We start from the raw sequence: 21,670 nt of genomic DNA, 5'->3' as shown, positions 1-21,670 counted from the left end.
AAGAGCAAACAAAAATTCATCACCAGACAAAATTTCATGCGCTGAAGTGTATTTTTCGATTTTTGGTCAATTTTAAAAAAATCAAATTTAGACCAAGAAATGCTAAAAACAAACAAAATTCTATAAAATTGACCTAGAAAGCTGAAATTTGGGATATACTCGATTTTCGACCTGCTTAATCGATTGAAAACGCGGTTTCAAACCGTTTTGAGCAGTTCTGATAGAGCCTCCAGCAGATTTTTGAAACTTGAAATTTTCATAAAATTTCATCAAATGAAGTTGGAAATCCGAAATTTACGCTGCACTCCAACTTACGCACGCTATTACGTCGACTGCTGATGAGTTGTAAGTTTTTTTTGGAGCCTCCAGCAACTTTTTGAAAATTCTGGGAGCCTCTGACAGATTTTTGAAACTTGAAATTTCTTCAAAATCTTCATCACACTGAACAAAATCTGCGATTTCGGCTGATCTATCAATCAAAATGGCCACCATTTTTGCTTTAAAATGTTCTTTAGGATATCCCTTTTTTAAAAAATGTCCCCGTCTCGGAGGATCCGGGGGGAGGGGGGAGAATGCAATTATTCCTATATTGGCATATGCCGGACTATAATATCTAATAATGTAAAAATTTCTCATATTTTTCAAAGCGTCTGCTTCGACATTTTCCATTTCGTAGCTGCGAAAATGCAATACATATATCAAAATGAGAAAGGTACGTATACGCCGGCCGTCGTCGTCGTAATCACATTTTAATGCGACCCAACCCGGTACCCGATACGGAGCTGTGTAGGTAGCTGGATATGTTATAAGTCAGCCTAGACATTTACCACCTTATCTACTCGTATAAGTACCCGAGCTCACCACCTTGGAATGCCTATACGTATACATACCTATTACCTACCTTTCTATCGTATCTATGCGAGTGTAGTGTATCTGCTGGCCTGTACTTAACCTTCGTCTAAACGAGATGTCATTCTAAGGCGTACTTTTTCGCCTACTTCACGCATTTTTTATTCAAACGTTCGACTTTTCGATTTTTAAACCAACCTTGAATCTGGCTCCCTCGATGCTTCGTATTTTTGTTTCGTATCGCCATTTCTACGTTGAAAATTACTGGAGAAATTTTGAAATTCTGGACAAATCGACAATCGTAGCGGAGGCTCCAAAATGTCCAGTAATGTTGAAATTTAATTCGTGAGAGTTGATATTATAGTCCGGCATATGACAATAGGAGTAATTGCACCCCCCCGCCGATCCTCCGGGACAACATTTTTCTTAAAGGGGACATCCTAAGGAACATTTTAATGCAAAGTTGCCAAAAAAAAAGTTGGCCTTACTTACAAAATGGCGGCCATTTTGATTGACAGGTCAGCCGAAATCGCAGATTTTGCGTTTTAACATAGGACTTGCTCGAACTTTTTCAAACTTTACAAAGGTAGATCGAAAGATCATGCAAAAATTTATCACCTGTCCAAATTTCAAGTGCTAAAGTGCGTTTTTCGATTTTTGGTGAATTTTTGAAAATCGAATTTAGGCCAAAAATGAGGGAAAAAATCAAAATTTTACCAAATTGACCAAGAAAGCTGAAATTTGGGATATACCCTATTTACGACATGCCAAATCGACTGGAAACGGTTTCAACCCGTTTTGAGCAGTTCTGGAGCCTCCAGCAGATTTTTGAAACTCGAAATTCCCACAAAATTCCATCAAATTGGAGTTGTAAAGCTAAAATTCATTCTAAAAACTAGTTTCAATACGCTACGAAGTACTGCAGGTGAATTTCAAGTTGTTTTGGAGCCTGTAGCTCCTTTTTGAAAATTCCTAAAGCCTCCAGCAGATTTTTGAAACTTTAAATTTTCACAAAATTTCATCAAATAGAGATGGAAAGCTGACATTTACTCTACACTCCAATTTTAACACCCTCGGAAGACGACTTTAGGTGGGTTCAAGTAATTTTAGGGCCACCAGCGACTTTTTTTGAAAATTACTGGAGCCTCTAGCAGATTTTTGGAACTTTAAATTTTCACAAAATTTCATCAAATGGAGATGGAAAGCTGAAATTTATTCCACACTTCTATGTTAACACCCTCTGAAGACGATTTCAGGTGGGTTCAAGTCATTTTAGGGCCTCCAGCGACTTTTTTGAAAATTACTGGAGCCTCCAGTAGATTTTTGAAACTTGAAATTTCCCCAACATTAATTTATCAAATGGAGTTTGCAAGCTGAAATTTACTTCGCAGACTACATGGTGGTTTCAAATGGTTTTGAAGCTTCCAACTACTTTTAGGAAATTTCAATTTTCCAAAAAAACGTCATACAACCTTTCAAAAAGTTGCTGGAGGCTCCAAAAAGACTTGAAATTCACCAGCAGTCAACTTCGTAGCGTATTGAAATTAGTGTGCAGAATGAATTTCGACTCTCCATCTTGGTTTGATAACATTTTGGGGAAATTTCAAGTTTCAAAAATCTACTGGAGGCTCCAGTAATTTTCAAAAAAGTCGTTGAAGGCTCTAAAATGACTTGAAATCCACCAGAAGTCGTTTTCAGAGGGTGTTAAAATTGGAGTGTAGAGTAAATGTCAGCTTTCCATCTCTATTTGATGAAATTTTGTGAAAATTTAAAGTTTCAAAAATCTGCTGGAGGCTTTAGGAATTTTCAAAAGGGAGCTGGAGGCTCCAAAACAACTTGAAATTCACCTGCAGTACTTCGTAGCGTATTGAAACTAGTTTTTAGAATGAATTTTAGCTTTACAACTCCAATTTGATGGAATTTTGTGGGAATTTCGAGTTTCAAAAATCTGCTGGAGGCTCCAGAACTGCTCAAAACGGGTTGAAACCGTTTCCAGTCGATTTGGCATGTCGAAAATAGGGTATATCCCAAATTTCAGCTTTCTTGGTCAATTTGGTAAAATTTTGATTTTTTCCCTCATTTTTGGCCTAAATTCGATTTTCAAAAATTCACCAAAAATCGAAAAACGCACTTTAGCACTTGAAATTTGGACAGGTGATAAATTTTTGCATGATCTTTCGATCTACCTTTGTAAAGTTTGAAAAAGTTCGTGCAAGTCCTATGTTAAAACGCAAAATCTGCGATTTCGGCTGACCTGTCAATCAAAATGGCCGCCATTTTGTAAGTAAGGCCAACTTTTTTTTTGGCAACTTTGCATTAAAATGTTCCTTAGGATGTCCCCTTTAAGAAAAATGTTGTCCCGGAGGATCGGCGGGGGGGGGGTGCAATTACTCCTATTGTCATATGCCGGACTATTATACTTACTCGTAGTTTTAAGGCTAATTTCCATTAGTTTTAGGCCATTCTAGAATCTCCAACAATTTTTGAATTTTCTGTGAAAACTTAATATCCCTCTTTCCCAAAGGGAGTAACCTTAAAAAAATGGTTTCATTCGGGTGACACATGAAATAGGTAGTATGTTTTCGATATCGCTGAGCACGAATATAGCCTTAGTTTTTCAAATTGACGTCACCCATAGCTCCCAGAACCTTCTCCCATGGGTAATTGTCCAAAAACATTTTAAGAGGCCATGGATGGGGTCCAGTCCAATCGAAAATCTGACGTCATATTCGGTTTCAGCGTCGCCAAAAACATACTATTTCATGTGCTGCACGAACGAACCCCTTTTTTGAATTTTTACCTCACTTGAGGAGGTGTTGGAGGCTGTGGGTGGGGTCCAATCAGAAATCGGATGTCATATTCGTGTTCACCGTTACCAAAAACATATAATTCGATATGTCACATGCCCCAGGTTTCTTTTTGAATGTTTCGCCCAAATTTGGGGGAGGGGGTGCTTCGCTGCCCCTAAATCGGAATTTGTGAATAACGACTCTCAAAAACATCATTTTCATTTAAAAATTACAACATTATAAACAATACTCCAGAAATTACTTCAATGACAGTGGCTTAGGTAACTATCATATCATATTAACATTATTACAGGTGAGGGGGTGTTGGTTTTGGTCGAATTTGACTATGGCGCACCAGAGGTACAGTTTTGGGTAAGATATAATGTTGTTCTAGGATCAATACTGCATCTAAAAAATATTTTTCAAAAAGTGTGCCAAAAGGCCTCGGGAAGTATGGGGGACCTCAAAAAATTGAATCGAAATTTTGGAGGGAAAAAGTGGGGGGAGGGGGCTGTTGATTTTTTTGGGAAAAGCCCTTAATATGCATACGTACACTTTGGTTCAAGTTTGAAAAAAATCGGCCGAGTCGATCCTGAGACAAAAATTGAAAACGATTTTCGATTTTTGAGGAATTACTCAAGAACCACTCAGAGTTGAGGTCCAAAACTTGGGGAAAATACTTATCTCGAAGGTACCTATACATCACATAAGTTTCAACTCCGAAGGTCCTGGGGGCCGCTCGACCATAATTATCTGCCTATAGGAACTTTCATCGGGATTTTGTAGAATTCACAAAAAAAAACCATGAACGTGGTTAAGAAACGTTAAAATTATGCATAGAGCCAAACAAATAAAGTTTTGGGAAAATTTGTCAAAATTTAGTAAAAGTTGCATAAAAGCTATGAAAGTTTTTCAAAATGATTTGAAAACAATTGAAACAAAGTGGCATTGAAAGTAGATGAATTTTTATTTTTTTCTCATTAATTTTAACATACCTAATTATTTGCAGGTAAGGTGAAAAACTGAAAATTGATTGAGTAATAATTTAGTTCTCGGTTTCAATTGAAGGATTTTCCTTAATTTTCAGTTTAAGTTCCAATTTTCCACTTTTTCAGTTTGAGTTCAAATTTTCGGTTTTAGGTTTCAGTTTTCAATTTTTGTTTTTTTTTTTCACTTTCAATTCAGACTGCATACATGAGTACTTACGAAACTACGATTTTCAATGATTTTTTTTCGTAATTTTATATCATTTTAGCACATTTTTCACAATTTTCCGTACACTTTTTGGCACATTAATTTGTTCTCTTATTTAGTGATTTCAGTAGGTATTCTTTTTTTCAACATTTTAACACGCTTTCAACAATTTTTCATCCATATATTGGCAAATTTCTCAAAGTTTTTATTACTATTTGATGATTTCCTGAGATTTTAAGGCTTTTTTGAATGTTCTTAACATCATTTTAACGTGTTTTTGACACACTTTGATACACTTTTTCATAATTTTTTTGGTTTTTGCCAGCTTCAAGGTTCAAGTTCAAAGTTTCAATTTTCCATTCCTGCGTATTTACGACATTTTAGAAAATTTTTCATAAATTTTGCCAAATTATGATTCATTAATTTTGATGATTTTTAATGATTATTTTCACGCTTAATAATTAAATGGAAGGGAAGGGAAGGGAAGGGAAGGGAAGGGAAGGGGGAGGATTAACCGGGTTTCATTTCATCTTAGCCTTATTTTGTTGAAATTTTAAACAGTTTTTGCTCAATAATTTTTCAAGTGTAGCTTTTTGTGTTTTTGACCACAGAGAGGTTTACTGACCGATGGGGGGGGGGAGGTTCTATTGCTCTTTTGTGATGTACCGCGACCAGTAAATGCTCGAAAATATTTTTTAATACAGAATAATTTGGTTATTGCGCAAAAACCAGTGAAAATTTCAATGTGGCATGTTTCAAACTCATTTACAAGCAATATCGAGTTGACACGATATGTAAATTTCAGTAATAGTCGATTTCCTGAAATGTTTTTTAAAAATTAATTCGAATCAACGTGTAGGTACCTGAATGTGTATTGTTAGGTAAATTGTCGCAAGTGGGTAGGAAAGTGAACTACATATATACGTGGGAGATGAGAAAATAATTGCTTCGATGCGCTGAAAAGAAGCCAACTAAAATGAGGAGGTATTTGCTCGTCGCACGTTTCTCATATTATGTATATCGTACCCGATATTATTATACGAGTATGTACGAGAAAATTATGCATACTTAGATAGATACCTACGTTACGTTTAACAGTAAGTTGATTACTCTCGCGAGTATTCGCATAGCATGGAGAAGCGAATGACAATTGCAAATTATATATCTGGCTCGTACTCGTAGGTATAAGGTAATATTGCAGACAAGAAGGAAGAAACGAAGAAACGGCGGAGACGGAGGCGCAAGTTCCTCGTAGCTCGAGTAAATCAACGTTCACTTGGTTTTGGGCAAATGTAAAATCGATTCGAAAAATTCTGCTTAACTTTTATACGCACGAATATCACGAGAGCTATGAGCTATAATATAGCTATAGGTAGGACGAGTAGGTGGTACTGGTATTTGGAAATTTCATAAACGACTCGTCGCGTCGCTTCGATGATGAATGGCAACTGGCAAGCGAAAATTTTCGCCGCTCGGTGCTCGGTGCTCGTTGGATGATTTAATAAGTTTTCAGAAGCTCGTCAGTGCACTGCAGCTGTGAAATTTCGCCATTATTAGCACTCGGTAGTCGGTTTCAATTTCCACGCCACGCGATATAATTAACCGAGTTAAGTAAAACCAAGTTCCGGATACTTAGTACCTGGTGAAAATTTACTGAAATGTGAAACTCCGCTCTACGAGCTTTGGCTGCAGCTGCAGTAGGTAACCGTCGTCGCTCGTCGTCGTGCCATTGTACATCTATAATAATTAAACCGCGTCGAGTATTTCAATTACCTACTTTACCAATCTTGTGATTTATGTATAGGGTAAGTGCAGGTAATATGGGGTACATAAGTTCAAACTCTTCCTGAATGGAGAGAAATTGTTAAAAAATGAAAATTTTTGCGACATTTGAAAATTCAAACATTTACCCATCTGTGATAAAAATTGTGGCCACTAAAAACCATTTTTACTATTTTTAATTTTTTTTTGAAAAAAAAAGTTCAAAATCGACGTTTTTGAAAAAGTGCAGGTAATATGGGGTACCAATAAAAACTACAACAAAATGACTTTTAAAAAGCCAAAAAATATTTTTTTCTCAGTTTTTACATGGTTTCCCGTGATTTTTTCCATTTTTTTGATTTTTTGAAAAAGTTGTTGAAAATTCACCAAAAAATGGGAGATAACATGAAGTATTTGTAAAAATGAAAATAAACGAATAAAACAAACAGTAAAAATGATTTTTATTCATCATTTTTACACTTGTTAGTCTTTTCGATCATTTTTAGGCATTTTTGGTTCAGAATATGTCAAAAGTCTACGAAAAAACAAGGTACCCCATATTACCAGCATGTGAAAATTTTAACACTAAAAATGTTCTATTTTTTTTTCAATTCAGAAAAACGACTCACTGAAAAAGTAAAGTATGAAATAGATAGTAAAATCATGGCTCTTTTTGGCACTCTACTTGAAATTTCAAAAAAATATGTATTTTTCGCGAAAATGTTCAAAAAACTTGACATATCTGTTTTGGGGTTGAATGAAAAAGTCACCACCTACGAATAAAAAAGAGTACACGTGATCAATCGACTCCAGGTCTGATCAGATCTTCTTAGAATCATTTAAAAACACTCTTTAAATTTTTTCCTGTTGGATAGCACCCATAGAATACGAAAAAAGCGGGTACCCCATATTACTAGCAACCCCATATTACCTGCTTCTACCCTAGAAATTAGCCCCGTGTCGATGAACTTCGTACTATATTGGTAGTAGTTTTACTTCTCGCCAACTTATGTACAATTACCAGTAGTTAATAAATGCTACAGCAGTTCTCACTTCACGTTGCTATTGTACGAGTATATAAAGCGAAGATAGTTGTTACAATTTTAACGCCAAGACTCCAACAAACTACACGCTATAGTTTTACCAACTATCTATATAGGTACCTAAACCTATTGATATCGACTTGTAAAACTTTACAGTACCTACTACCAATAGGTAAATGTACACATCTGCTTGCTAACGTGCAGCTTTTATTCAACCGCAATCCCAGAAGCTTTTAGCCAATTATCTCGTTACAGTCGGAACGTACAGTTGAATTAGAAATACGATTTTTTAAATTGCTTGCGAAAGCTGTATACACAAAGGTAGACCATTGTACTTAGTTATTTAGAAAAAAGTGAAAGACTCTGACTGCAATTCGAACAGTTTCAGTCGGAATCTGTGGGGTGTTCAATTTTCGAGCAGAAATGTTGGAAAAACTAGAAATACCCCTTGATACCTACTTAATAAAAACGGAATTATTACGTGTGTGTAAAAATTAAAAAAAATACTAGTACCTACGACACATTACACGCTTTATTTATTAGTAAAGTATAGTACCGAACGTTTCGGCTAAGCTACATAGTAGCCTTCATCAGCGGCGTACAGAAACATACTGAAAATATAATACACGAATATGATGAACGAAGAGTAACAACCAGATAAAAATAAATACACGTAAATACCAGATAGACAATCGACATACAGAGAGAGACCTAACTTATAACAAGGCGATATATTTCGTTAAAGCTCGCCAGATCAGTTCTGAAATTTATGGCATTTTTATTTTGATTTATGAAAATGCATTCCAAGATGCGGCGTTTTAATACATTTTTTTCGAATGTCAATATTTTCACATTTTCAAAATCAAAGGAATATGTAATGAAGAAATAGGATCCTTAGATTAGATTCCAATGATTGACAGATTGAGTCGTTTGCAGTTGTTTAAATTGAGGCAAAATGAGATCACGATTACGAATACGACGAATTACTTATCTGATCAGATGCAAAGATATCAGGCGCCGACTAGGTCGGTTGAGGACCCCTGGCGAATGCACCGAAGGGGGCCCTCAAAGTTATATCCCCTCCCCTTTCAGGATCGTTCTCCTCCTGTTTTTTTTCTCAGATTTGGATGCTCGAATGCGAGTTTTGCAATTGATTTTTATTTTTGTCATTTTATTCAATTTTGCAAAAATTAGTGAACTTGACAGGAAAAGAACTGGAGGGGTTTTCTTGAGGAGAGGGGGGAGTGACTAAAAGTATGCCATGAGAAAAAATGTTAATTTTGCCAAATAAAATTATACGTTTATACAGTGAAATATTTTGATATAATTCGCATTAGAGCTTTCAAAAAAACGTTATTTTCCACAAAAGTTTCAAAAATGGATTTTTTTCATTGTAGAAAAGAGATGGAAATGGACCCGAGCAAAGCGAGGGCAAAAACTAGGTTCATAAAAAACAACAATTTGAGCTCTTCAAAACAAAAGCGATTCGATTAAAAAATACAAGTTTTTTGGCATCTTGCCCCCCCCCCTCCTCCTCTCATAAGATTTTGACCAAATTCTGTATAGAGACGTTAATTTTGAGTTGAATGTTGCTATCGTTCGGACAATTCCAACTGACTCTAACATACGCAGAATACCTACATAGCAAATGAACATACATATAACAGTTTACTATGTGGGTCATTCCACGTCAATTGGACCAAAAAGTGGTAGGTGGGTTCGGCGATTTTTTTGAAATTTTTCCTGTGGAAGGACCTTCCGAAGGGATGACCAATGGCGCAAATCGCAGCCCTCGGGCCCATTTTTAACGGCAGCCAGGGGGTGTCAAAGTTTTCAGTGAACCTAAAATATCATCCATTTCAGCAGTGGATTGCTCGATAACCGCGATACCTACCGAAATGGAACTTTTCCCAATAGTTAGGGGTTTTGAAAGGCTTTTTGGTGATATCATAAAAATCAGTGTTGCCACTTTTTTTCGTACAAAAAATTAGCTCAAAAAGTTTCAAAACGTAGTTTTCATATCGTTCCGACTCTCAAAAATTCTGAAAAAAATATATTATGGACAACTGTTCATGCTGAACAACATATTAAAAAATTGGGATGGTAACTTGTAACAAAGTCGATTTAAAAAAATTTAAACTTTACGAAAAAATGCGTTTTTTTGATTTAAAACATGAAAAAAAGTTTTGATAGGTGAAGTTGACCCATTTGACCCCTATTTTTACGTATCTGTTGAAAAAGTTGAAAAAACCCCTTCACTCGGTGAAATTAACTCATCACAAAAAAATCAAAATTCAAAAAAATTCAAAAAAAAACAAATTTTATTTTTTTTGCTGTGAGTGAGATTTTTATCAACTTTTTCATGAAATACGTCAGAAAGTGGTCAAAACAACACAACTGAATAAATTTAAACTTTTTTTGATGATTGAAATTGAAAATTGAATTTTTTCGAATTTTGATTTTTTTGTGAGGAGTTGATTTTATTGAGTGAAAGGAGTTTTTTCAACTTTTTCAACAAATATGTAAAAATAGGGGTCAAATGGGTCAACTTTACCAATCAAAACTATTTTTCATGTTTTAAATCAAAAAATCGCATTTTTTCGCAAAGTTTAAATTTTTTTAAATCGACTTTGTTACAAGTTACCATCACAATTTTTTAATATGTTGTTCAGCATGAACAGTTGTCCATAATATATTTTTTTCAGAATTTTTGAGAGTCGGAACGATGTGAAAACTACGTTTTGAAACTTTTTGAGCTAATTTTTTGTACGAAAAAAAGTGGCAACACTGATTTTTATGATATCACCAAAAAGCCTTTCAAAACCCCTAACTATTGGGAAAAGTTCCATTTCGGTAGGTATCGCGGTTATCGAGCAATCCACTGCTGAAATGGATGATATTTTAGGTTCACTGAAAACTTTGACACCCCTTGACTGCCGTTAAAAATGAGCTAGAGGGCTGCGATTTGCGCCATTGGTCATCCCTTCGGAAGGTCTTTCCACAGGAAAAATTTCAAAAAAATCGCCGAACCCACCTACCACGTCTTGGTCCAATTGACGTGGAATGACCCATGTACAAGGTTTATTTTATTAAAGTTTCAACATTCATCATATACACAATATAGATATAGGTATGTTATGTGCAACAAAATGCGATTCATTTTAACAAAATAATAAGGTAGGCACTAAGGAAGGTACAAACCTCTGCTGATCATGGCAATTAACAGACATTGATATCTTATTCAACTATATTTTCGCTATAATTAAATATGCTAAGGAGGATAAAACATTAGTAAGTCTCAGATCATTATCTTCAACCTACAATAAAATGACTTCTTCAATTAATTAAATTAAGCTATAATTAATTTAGTGGAGGCACCACCATTTCAGTCTCTTACCAACTGCTGACTGTCTCACCATCTCCATAACCTTCGTCTACTCCAATAATAGTGGCTGTGATGGCTGCTTTTACTATACATGAGGACCGATTAAACACGCTCCAATTCGAGATGCTCGGGCTCATCCCAAATTGGCCGCAAAATATAACCAAATGTCGGATTATCCCTTTGGGTAAATAAGACTCAAAATTATTAATAAAACACATTAATCCCAAATCTTCATGGGGATAAAACAAAGAACGTGTGACTTGAGATAAATCCCTGCCACATGCCAATAAATAGAATTACACCTAACCTTCATCATCTGACGAGACTCCTGCCACCGTGAATAGCTGGAATCAAGTGATCTTATCTTGCATACTGTTGATCTTTGGCGCATAGGCAAGGTAACCTTCAAGCACATCCTCTAACACACCCTATATAATAATTTTCCACATTACCATGCATCTTTAGTCTTTACGTCATGGGATATAAATAGCATGATGTAAGGAGACATTATTAAAATAATCACCTAAGCAGGGAAGGCATAATATTGCACCATACCAATGTCATTCAGCAAATTTTGGGAGATGTGAGAATTATTTGATGTTAAATTTACATGGACACTCTTTCAAATTTTCAAAAACTCAATTTTTCCAAATCTTGGACCAACTTTTTGAAGAAAAAAAATGTTCAATGTTAGATAATAATATAACACTAGGCAACAATTTTTGACCTTTTTTTTGTGTTCGGGTTGAAAATGGGCTTAATCGATAGTTTAGACCCTAAAACAAAAAACAGAGTCGGGGTTTTCAATTTGAGTTGTTTTTGTAGTCAGGAGAGATGATCAAAGTTGCAAAAATGGTCGTTTTTGCCCTATTTCACGAGTTTGTGGAAACATCAGTATTATGTTCCAAAAAAAACCAAGGTCATATTCGGATTCTACGCACTTTTTTAAGTAAACAATTTCACCAGATTTTTGATTTTCGAAGTTTCAAGCGCATACGGAAGATTTTTGTTTGTAACATATTTTAAAACTTGGAACGAGAGCCTCGCCCGCGCGAACACGGTTCCGAGCCACGATTACGTGGTGGAGTAACGCCAGCGTCGCGCGCTCCGAGTTTTAAAATATGTTACAAACAAAAAATCTTCCGTATGCGCTTGAAACTTCGAAAATCAAAAATCCGGTGAAATTGTTTACTTAAAAAAGTGCGTAGAATCCGAATATGACCTTGGTTTTTTTTGAAACATAATACTGATGTCTCCACAAACTCGTGAAATAGGGCAAAAACGGCCATTTTTGCAACTTTGATCATCTCTCCTGACTACAAAAACAACTCAAATTGAAAAACCCCACTCTGTTTTTTGTTTTAGGGTCTAAACTATCGATTAAGCCCATTTTCAACCCGAACACAAATATGCCGTTGCCTAGTGTAATCAATAACTAAATAATTTACAAAAGCATTTAATTAAGGTGCACCGGGCTAAGTCAAAATTCGGGGTAAGTCAGAAAACTTGCTCTAGCGCCTAGAGGTTTGTATGTATCTGCTAAAGTGCTACCAAAGTTGACTTGGGAATGGGATACTACCCCTACTTCATCACATCAATGTAAAAATTTTTGCGATCCAGTTTCATTTTAGATGTCTTTGGTTCAATTGTATTTTGTTGTTTTGAATTTGTTTTCAAATACGGACTTTCTATCGCTTAGTTTTTGGCATATAGTGGACAAACGGTGTGTCCTAGTGAAAATCTGATGAGAGTGTTCTGAAAGAGAATTAAATTCTCTACAATTTGGTTCAGTGCAATTTCCCAGGATGCTCTGTTTGTGAGCTACACCTCTGCAAAGTTTTTGTTTTGGGGGGGGGGGAGTCAGAACAATTTATATTTTATTCCACTGAGCGAAAGCTACTGTGTCAATCGTGCTCAAATTTTCAGCATAGGTTAAGAACCCTTATGAAAACCTACATAATAAATTTGATCCATATTGGTTCATTAGAAGGGGAGTAACAGCTGGTCAAAGTTGAAATTGCGAAAAATCATTCTGACTTGCCCCGGTGCACCTTACAATGCTTTGGCGTTTGACTAAAATTGTCAAAGTTTCTGTTTTTTTTGTTGCCAAAAATAGCAAAAAGTCTCGGCTATGATCAAAATTGCCAAAAAATGTACATGTGGCGGAAAATTCTTGCTTAGGTGCAAAAAATTTCTAATGTTTCACTTTTTTTCCATAAAATTTCTGAAAATTCTCCATAAAAAGTCATGTTTTTTTGTTAAGATTTATCAACATTCCCCTCAACCCCGCCTCTCAAAAAATCTACAAACTCGCTGTTTTCAAAATTTCGTTTTTTTTTTTTGCCAGAAATTTTCACTGTAATGTGAAGAATTTCCAATAAATCTTACTTTTTTCCAAAAATTGTCAATAAATCCTATTTTTCAAAAATTTACAAAAATGTTTGCTTTTGAGAAAAATAACTATAAAGATTGTTGTTTTTTTGAAATAAATCCCAAATATGTAGTCCCACTTTTCATCGAAAATTTTCCAAAATTCTCGTTTTTTCCACAAAAATTGCAAAAAAGTATGTAATGTACTAAGTATCAATATATATATCGCCGAATGTTACTTACTTACTTACTGGGTGATAGAAATTATTAGAGAAACTATGATAGCTAGAAAGCTCAAACTTGGGATGTGGAAAGGTGTGGATAACAGGTTATCAGGAAAAATCTAAAAACTTCGAAAAGTTAATTAGGAGAGCTTCTAGAGCGAGTTGAAAGTTGAGAACTTATGTAGCCGAATCCAGTGAAGCGACGTTATGGTACGTTTTAGGGATGTTTAACACGTCATCATGCACAGAAACAGGTTTGGTTGGCGAGTCTTTTGTGGCGTTTTTCGCGAAATACCTGACAGTGGTATTGGTATCTTACAACAATACAGAAACTCGCCTCTTCCTCTTCACCCTACATTTAAATCACTTTACAATACAATAGTTTTTTTGCCTTTTTAAAACACTCCACAACACCAGACACGTGCGTAAATCTATGAATAAGGCAATAAACACAGCCTTATTGTACACAATTTCTACAAAAACCAGATCACATGGGCCTACATGCATACATTGTATGCGTCAGTAAATCCGAATTTACAATTGGTAGTGAAGGAGGGAGAGAGGTGGTGAGTTAGGAAACACAGAAAGGATAGAATAGAGATACATAAATTTAAAGATTTTCAAAATGTGAAAAAAATGTAGGAAAAAGTGAAAAAATTTTGAGTGGCTTTACCAACATTTTAAAATCAGCAGTTGTGATTTTCATTTTTTCCTCGCGTTTTTCTAAAAAAAAAATTAAAAAAATTGTTTTTTTAATATGTACTTTTTTTGTAATTTTAATTTCAAAAAAATGGAAAACCCAAGGGAAATAATAATTATCATGATTTTTTTGGGAAGGTGAATCCCTAGATTTAAAAAAAAATTCATGGACTGTATGCTGTCCAAAAAGCTCAAAAGAAAATAATTTCAAACTGCTATTTGTACTTTAAACCTGAAAGTAGTGCTATGACTGCTATGTAAATTTTTTTGGGAAAATGTTACGCTCAAACCAAAGTACTTTTTTTAAAAATTTTTTGAAGTGATGGACCCGGGCTAAAAATTCAGTTGAGTGAAAGGAAGGGGCAAAGACCGAGCGAAGCGAGGATCATGCGAGCAGCCCGAGCGGAGCGAGGGCGCGAGCCGGGGGTTGGAGCCGCGAAGCGGCTCAGGGGGCGTAGCCCCCTAGTATTGATATAAAGTCCTGCTTTTTGCTAAAATTATCAAAGTATTTCTTTTTGCAAACGAAACTCTTTTCGCACATTAAGTTTCATTTTTTTGAAAAATTGCAAAAGTCTTACTTATTTCCTTTTGCTAAAATAGTCCAAGTCTTTTGCTGTTGAAAATTTGGAAAAAAAGTTGAAAAATTGTAGTTTTTTTTGCAAAAAAATCCAAAAATTTCTTTTTTTCTAAAAATTGTTTAAAAGTTTAACTTTTTTTGCCAGATTTTTCAAAAATATGGACGGCCTGAAGGATTTTTGAGGTTTATTTTTTCTCAAACTTTTCCTGTAACCTCTCAAAATCACAGATAGTTTTCAATTTTTAGCAGTTTGAAATTTTCCTCGAATTAAATCACGGATAAAATAGACGAACTTCTTTCTTTTCTCAGACACTGGCTGAATTTGGAGCCTACAGACCAGACTCGATACACCATTTTCCCCCCTAATGAATACAACATTAAGTAAGTATTTCCAACTAGTTGAACCTGTCTAAAATTACACGCCCGAAAAAAATCAACCACGTTCCAGTACCTATTTAACTCGGTATAATGAGTTTTTTGCTCGCATGAAACGATCAAAAATCGTACTCTTATATCTTGGTAAAACTCGATCGTAACGGGCGGTTTAATGCGCTGGAAATTAGACGACTGCGAAAAATATCTATTAAGATTCATTTGCTCGAACAAGGCCAAAATAAATCTACATTTGAACGAAAAGTTGCCAGACTGAAAAATGTTTCGACTTGAAATTAGAAAATTTGCGTTCGCTTATTAGAGGGATTTCAGCGTACGAGAGAATTTCGTTTCTCTTTTGTCTTTTATCGCTGTTCTTATTCTTTGCAGTTTGCTTTACTTTGCTTTGTGTTGCTTTGACTTTTATACCCGAGGAAATCACCGCGTGCTGTGCTGTGCTGCGCCGTTTAACCAATTTGCTCGATGGAAATTGTCATCCATTATTGCGTCGAGAACAACTCGCCGAAACTAAATGTAATTAACCTCGTGAAATTATTCTCGCTTTTGTCGAATAAATGTTCGTCTTATGCGAGTCCATTTAAAGTTATTTCTATATAGGTCCATTCCATATTTAAGATTGCGATCTATTCGTTATTTAAATACAATATTTTGGTATCTGTAAGAGCAAGCGAGAGAAATGTTTTTAAAAAGGGGGAGGGGGATCGTGAAATAATTTTTCTATGAAATTCCATCAACGTCTGCGCTCTCAAAAACCGGAGAACCATTATACTTACAAGTATAAAACAGAGCGCAGCGCTTGTTGCCAGACAAATCTCTCAAGTTGGAAGTTGCGAAAGAAAAAAATGGCTATACGACCGAAACATTCTCCATACTTATTGTTGGCAAGTTTCAACTTTTCCAACAAACTGACGTAAAACATTCCTCCAGGACATTGGCGAATTAACGTGAAACGACGAAATTAATTTCGAAAAAGAAAACCTTGGCTGAGACCTGCGAGAGCTGTGTACTGTGTACGTCTTGTACTTTCACATTTGGAAATTGTGTGCGACGTTGAAACGTGATATTAATTTTTAAAACGACACGGACGCCGCATGGCATGGCACGTGTCCTTGTTGGATAAATAAAATTATAAAAATCTCGTTTTTTCACGTAAAAATTAACCTTCGGCACGTCACCCTCAAAAAAAAAGAAAAAAAAAAGAAACGAAGACACGTCGAAGCAACGTTTGAAAATTAATCATACTTAAAACGCTGCCACTCTCAAGGCGTTTGAAACAAAATGTTATTTACAAACAATATAAAGTCTCATTTATGTCGCAGTTGTTTGCAAAAATCCCTCGTCGTGTATTTTTTTTAATGGGCTCGCTAAATTACAGAATGCCATTCCGTACACGAAATATATATCTACCCAGTTACGTCAAAACTGTAATGATAACTTGGCGTATTCTCATTTTGAAAATTATAAAAGCGTGTTTTTCCACTTTTATAAACTTCTGCAACTTACCTATACTACTTACTACGGTATGCAGTAGACTATTTGTAGCCTGCGTACGTAAATCTCGACATCGCGTATCGTCTCGAAATAAAATACTTACGAGAAGGGAAAAAAAAGAGAGAAAAAAAAAATACGAACTATAATGAGTATCATTTTGAAATAGAAAGAAAGAGAAAGAGCTACATAGAAAAAAAATGAACAATCGATTTAAATTTCGATGTATCGGGCTGGTAATATACGATGGATACCTAAGACGACGTACAGACCCTTAAATTGAAGCAGCCGTTGATCGGAATCTCGTAAAGTAGTGAAATACGAAAAAGAAAAAATTCGCTGTTATAGAAAAAAGCACTATAAAGAATTCTATCAAGCAATTTGTTCCACCTTTTTAAATAACTTTTCTACAAAAGAATACGGTAACCTTATTCCGAAGCAAATTTTCTTCACATTCCATAGCTTTCAAAATACGCTCGGACAGCAAAACAAAAGCTTTTTGTGTAGCCCACAGTTTTTGCGAAGAATGAAAAAATAAAGATGGAGAGAGAAGAAAAAGAGAAAAATGTTCCGCTATTCTTTTGTATGTACTCGTAGTATCTTTCAGGTGAATTTTTTTAAAAGTTGAAGCGTTAGAAGAAAAAAACACAAAAAAAACAAAACAAAAAACGTGAAAATCGTACGGTATTTAATTATAATTAACGAAACGCTCATTTTATAACACGCTTTATAAAATTGTAAGAGGAAAAAATTTCCATATGAAATAATCTACTTAAAATTAAAATTTATGTGCAAAAATATCCGAAAAAATTAATGTAATTTACCGAGAATTGCCAGATATTTACCCAAAATTACTAGCATAATTGATTTCTCAAAAATTACCAGCAACTTGATAAACTTACAAATAATTTACGAAAACTACCAGAAATTTACAAACAATTCCGAGTAGTTTTCAAAAAAAAGAAAAAAATAAAATTTTGACAAAAAAAACTGTGTAAGCAATTTTGTAAAAAAACAAGATTTTTGTTTAGCAAACTTTGACCAACCTTAAAGCTTTCTGGATCTATTGGAAAAGAAGTGCTGATTTCTTAGCAATTTTGGCAATTTGTCTATTTTATCAAAAAATTACTTCCGAAAAATGTTGACGAAAAAACATTACAACTTTTCATCAACTCCCCAAAAATCAACTTTGCCTGACAATTCTGAACAAAAGAGAGGAGTTTTTACTTGTCTTAACAAGAACAGGATTGTCTGACAATTTTTAAAAAAATTAGCCTCTTTTGACTTTTTGAAAATTTTGACAAAAATGGACATTTTTTGACTACTTTGCCAAAAATGGACGCCTTTTGACAATAGTTTTTCAAAAATTGATCATTTTTGACAACTTTTCCAAAAATTTACGCATTTTGACTTGGGCAAATTTGGCAATTGGCAGAAAAAACCAGAACCTCATTAGCAAGTTTGGCGAAAAACATGATTTTTGTTCGGCAATTTTGGAACGAAAAATTTTGTACTTACAACTTTTGAGAATTAACGCCCCCCTCCCCGCCCCAGTAAGAAAAAGTCTGTTCATAATAACTAGTTACCCACTAATATTACTAATAATTCACCAAAATTACGAGTAATTTACTAAAATTACCGGTAATTTACCAAAATCACCAGTTATTTACCAAAATTGCCAGTAATCCACCAAAATTTCTAAATTACCAGTAATTTACCTAAATTTCTAAATTACCAGCAATTTACCAAAATTACCAGCAATTTACCAAAATTACCAGCAATTTACCAAAATTACCAGCAATTCACCAAAATTTTTAAATTACTAGTAATTTACCAAAACTACAGGTAATTTACCAAAATTTCAGTTATTTACAAAAATTACTAGTTATACACCAAAATTACCAGTTATTTACCAAAATTACCAATTATAATTTACCAAAATCACCAGTTATTTACTAAAATTACCAGTGATCCACCAAAATTTCTAAATTACCAGCAATTTACTAAAATTACCAGTTATTTACCAACATTTCTAAATGATCAGTAATTTACCAAAACCAAAACTATAGGTAATTTACCAAAATTACTGGTAATCTACCTAAATTACCAGTTATTTACCAAAATTACCAGTAATTCACCAAAATTACCGGTAATTCACCAAAATCTCCAGTAATTTCCCAAAATTATCTGTAATTTACCTACATTACCAGTTATTTACCAACATTACCAATAATTTACCAAAATCACTGGTTATTTACCAAAATTACCAGTAATCCACCAAAATGTCTAAATTACCAGTAATTTACCTAAATTTCTAAATTACCAGCAATTTACTAAAATTACCAGTTATTTACCAAAATTACCAGTTATTTACCAAAATTACCAGTAATTTACCAAAATTTCCAAATTACCAGTAATTTACCAAAACTATAGGTAATTTACCTAAATTACCAGTTATTTACCAAAATTACCGGTAGTTTACCTAAATTACCAGTAATTTACCAAAATTATCTGTAATTCACCTAAATTACCAGTTATTTACCAAAATTTTCAGTAATTTATCAAAATTTCTAAATTACCAGTAATTTACCAAAATTTCTAAATTATTAGTAATTTACCAAAATTTCTAAATTACCAGTAATTTACTAAACCTACCAGTATATTACCAAAATTGCCAGTAATTCACCAAAATTACCGGTAATTTACCAAAATCACCGGTAATTTACCAAAATTACTGGTAATTTCCCGAAATTATCGGTAATTTACCGAAATTATCGGTAATTTACCGAAATTATCTGTAATTTATCAAAATTACCAGTAAGTTACATTGGAATTGCCATAATTTGCCAAATCTAGTTGTTAAAAGTCCAACAGAATTTGTAGATTTTATAAATTTATCATTTTTTTCAAAGTTTTGTGACAAACGTGTGATAGATAATCATTTTTGAGAATTTGAAATAATTTTAATGAAGCAATGTGAGATTCACGGTGGTTGGTGAGAGAAAATGGATGAGAAGGGGTTTAAAGTGCCCCAAAATTTTAAAAATTTCTTTTCCCGGCCAGTGCTAAAAAATTGAAGGTCAGGAAATAACGGTAACATTTCCAAGTTTTAGAGAATTAAATCTTGGAAAATGGAGTTTGGTAATTGTTCTGAAATTGCTGCCAATTTGATGAATTGCGTTTTTCTTCTTTGCAAAAGTATACGATAGGAAAATAAAGTTTTGGATTTTGTAGCACTTCTTGTGCGTGGCACGTACTTGCGAGTAAATTGGATTGGTCGGGGTGGTGGGAAGTGCTGCATGTATTCACGTTAAATAAGTTGCCTATTCGGTTTGCCGTAAATACGAAGCGCGGTTTGTTCTCGTTCATTTTATGGATTTGGATACCGAGCTTTTATAAAAACCAAAACATAAACAAAAGAAATGAAAGTAATGTGACGATGCGCAGCGTATTCCACGTGTACGATAGCAAGGTGTAAGTGTGAGTTGTTCCTTTACTTGATATTTTGAAGAAACCGTCGATCGGTCGGTGGGTGCAGGGTCGCGGTCGGTCGCGAAGAGGAAGACTGAGCAAAATGGCAGAAGGGGTGAAATTTGGCACAAATGAAAAATGTTAACTAGAGCCCCATTTACGATAACGTCGAATACGCGCGCAGGTTTTCGAGTTCATTTGTCATGCCATTTAACGTTTGATTAAGTGGTAAAAAATAAATTCTCGCCGACTTGGAACGCGTTCAGGAAAAAAAACACGCGTATTAACGTTGCAAATTTTTTTTTTTTTCGTTAAATGATTGTAAAATAAGCCGAAATTTTTGCTAGAGCAGCATAGAGCAGCACGCCGCGCGGTTGTGCTTTAATGGAAATATTTCAAAACGCTAAACTTCTAGATTAGAGTGATATATTACAAAAATGATATATGATGACAATATTTCACGACTACACTCCGCCAACGCGTTTATACCTTCTTTTATACTGACCTCCCCTTTTTACTTCGTCGTTAACTTTTAGCACGTATCATTTCATCGCCAACTTTCAATTCCTTCGAAAACTTTTTCAATAGTTCAAGGTTTATAACAACCCCAATGAAATCTATACAATTTCCAATTAGTTAGACGCTATATCGTATCGTACGTAGTACTATACCTCTCTACTACGTGTACTTTACGTGCGACCTTATCATTTCCTCGGTTTACTTTTGCTTCCCTATTTTATTATTATTTTTTCCCCCTCAAGGTCGATGTATCTGACACTTATTTTTTTTTCTCTCTCTCTATCGTATTGATAAATAATTTCTAACGAAAAATATTCTTCATAACCGTAATCGATAAGAAATATTTTTCGAATGGTCGTGAATTTGAAGCGTAAAAAGTCATAGGGTAGCAAACCGGAATCCAACTGATATTTTTTATTCAGGATTTTAGTGATTTTCTTCATTAAAATGAAAATACTAACCTAATTTGAAAAAAAAATGTGGACAGTTTTTGGCAAAAAAATAGATTTTGACAATTTCAGCAGAAAGTTGGACTTTGCACTTTTTTTGTGGAAAAAATGAGATTTTTGGGCAAAAAATTCCCATTAGAGAACTGAAATTGGCAAAAATATACTTTTTCGAAAATTTTGGCTAAAAAAGTGAGAATTTTGAATAAGTTTGGTTAGAAAATGGGACTTTGAAATATTCTACCAAAAACTGCAATCTTTCAGGTATATTTCCCCAAAAAGTAAAAACTTGTGAATTTTTTAAAAAAAATTAATTTTTGACATTTTTTGATAAAAGGTAAAATCTTGACAATTTCAGCAAAAAGCAGCACCTTTTCTCCGACAATTACGTAGAAGCCGGTAAATGACATTTTTTCGCATATTCTACTGAAAAACCGAAATTTTTGGACAATTTTTGGAAAA

Source organism: Planococcus citri, chromosome 5, assembly GCF_950023065.1.
Source record: "Planococcus citri chromosome 5, ihPlaCitr1.1, whole genome shotgun sequence".
NCBI lineage: Eukaryota > Metazoa > Arthropoda > Insecta > Hemiptera > Pseudococcidae > Planococcus > Planococcus citri.
This window is presented reverse-complemented; position numbering follows the sequence as displayed.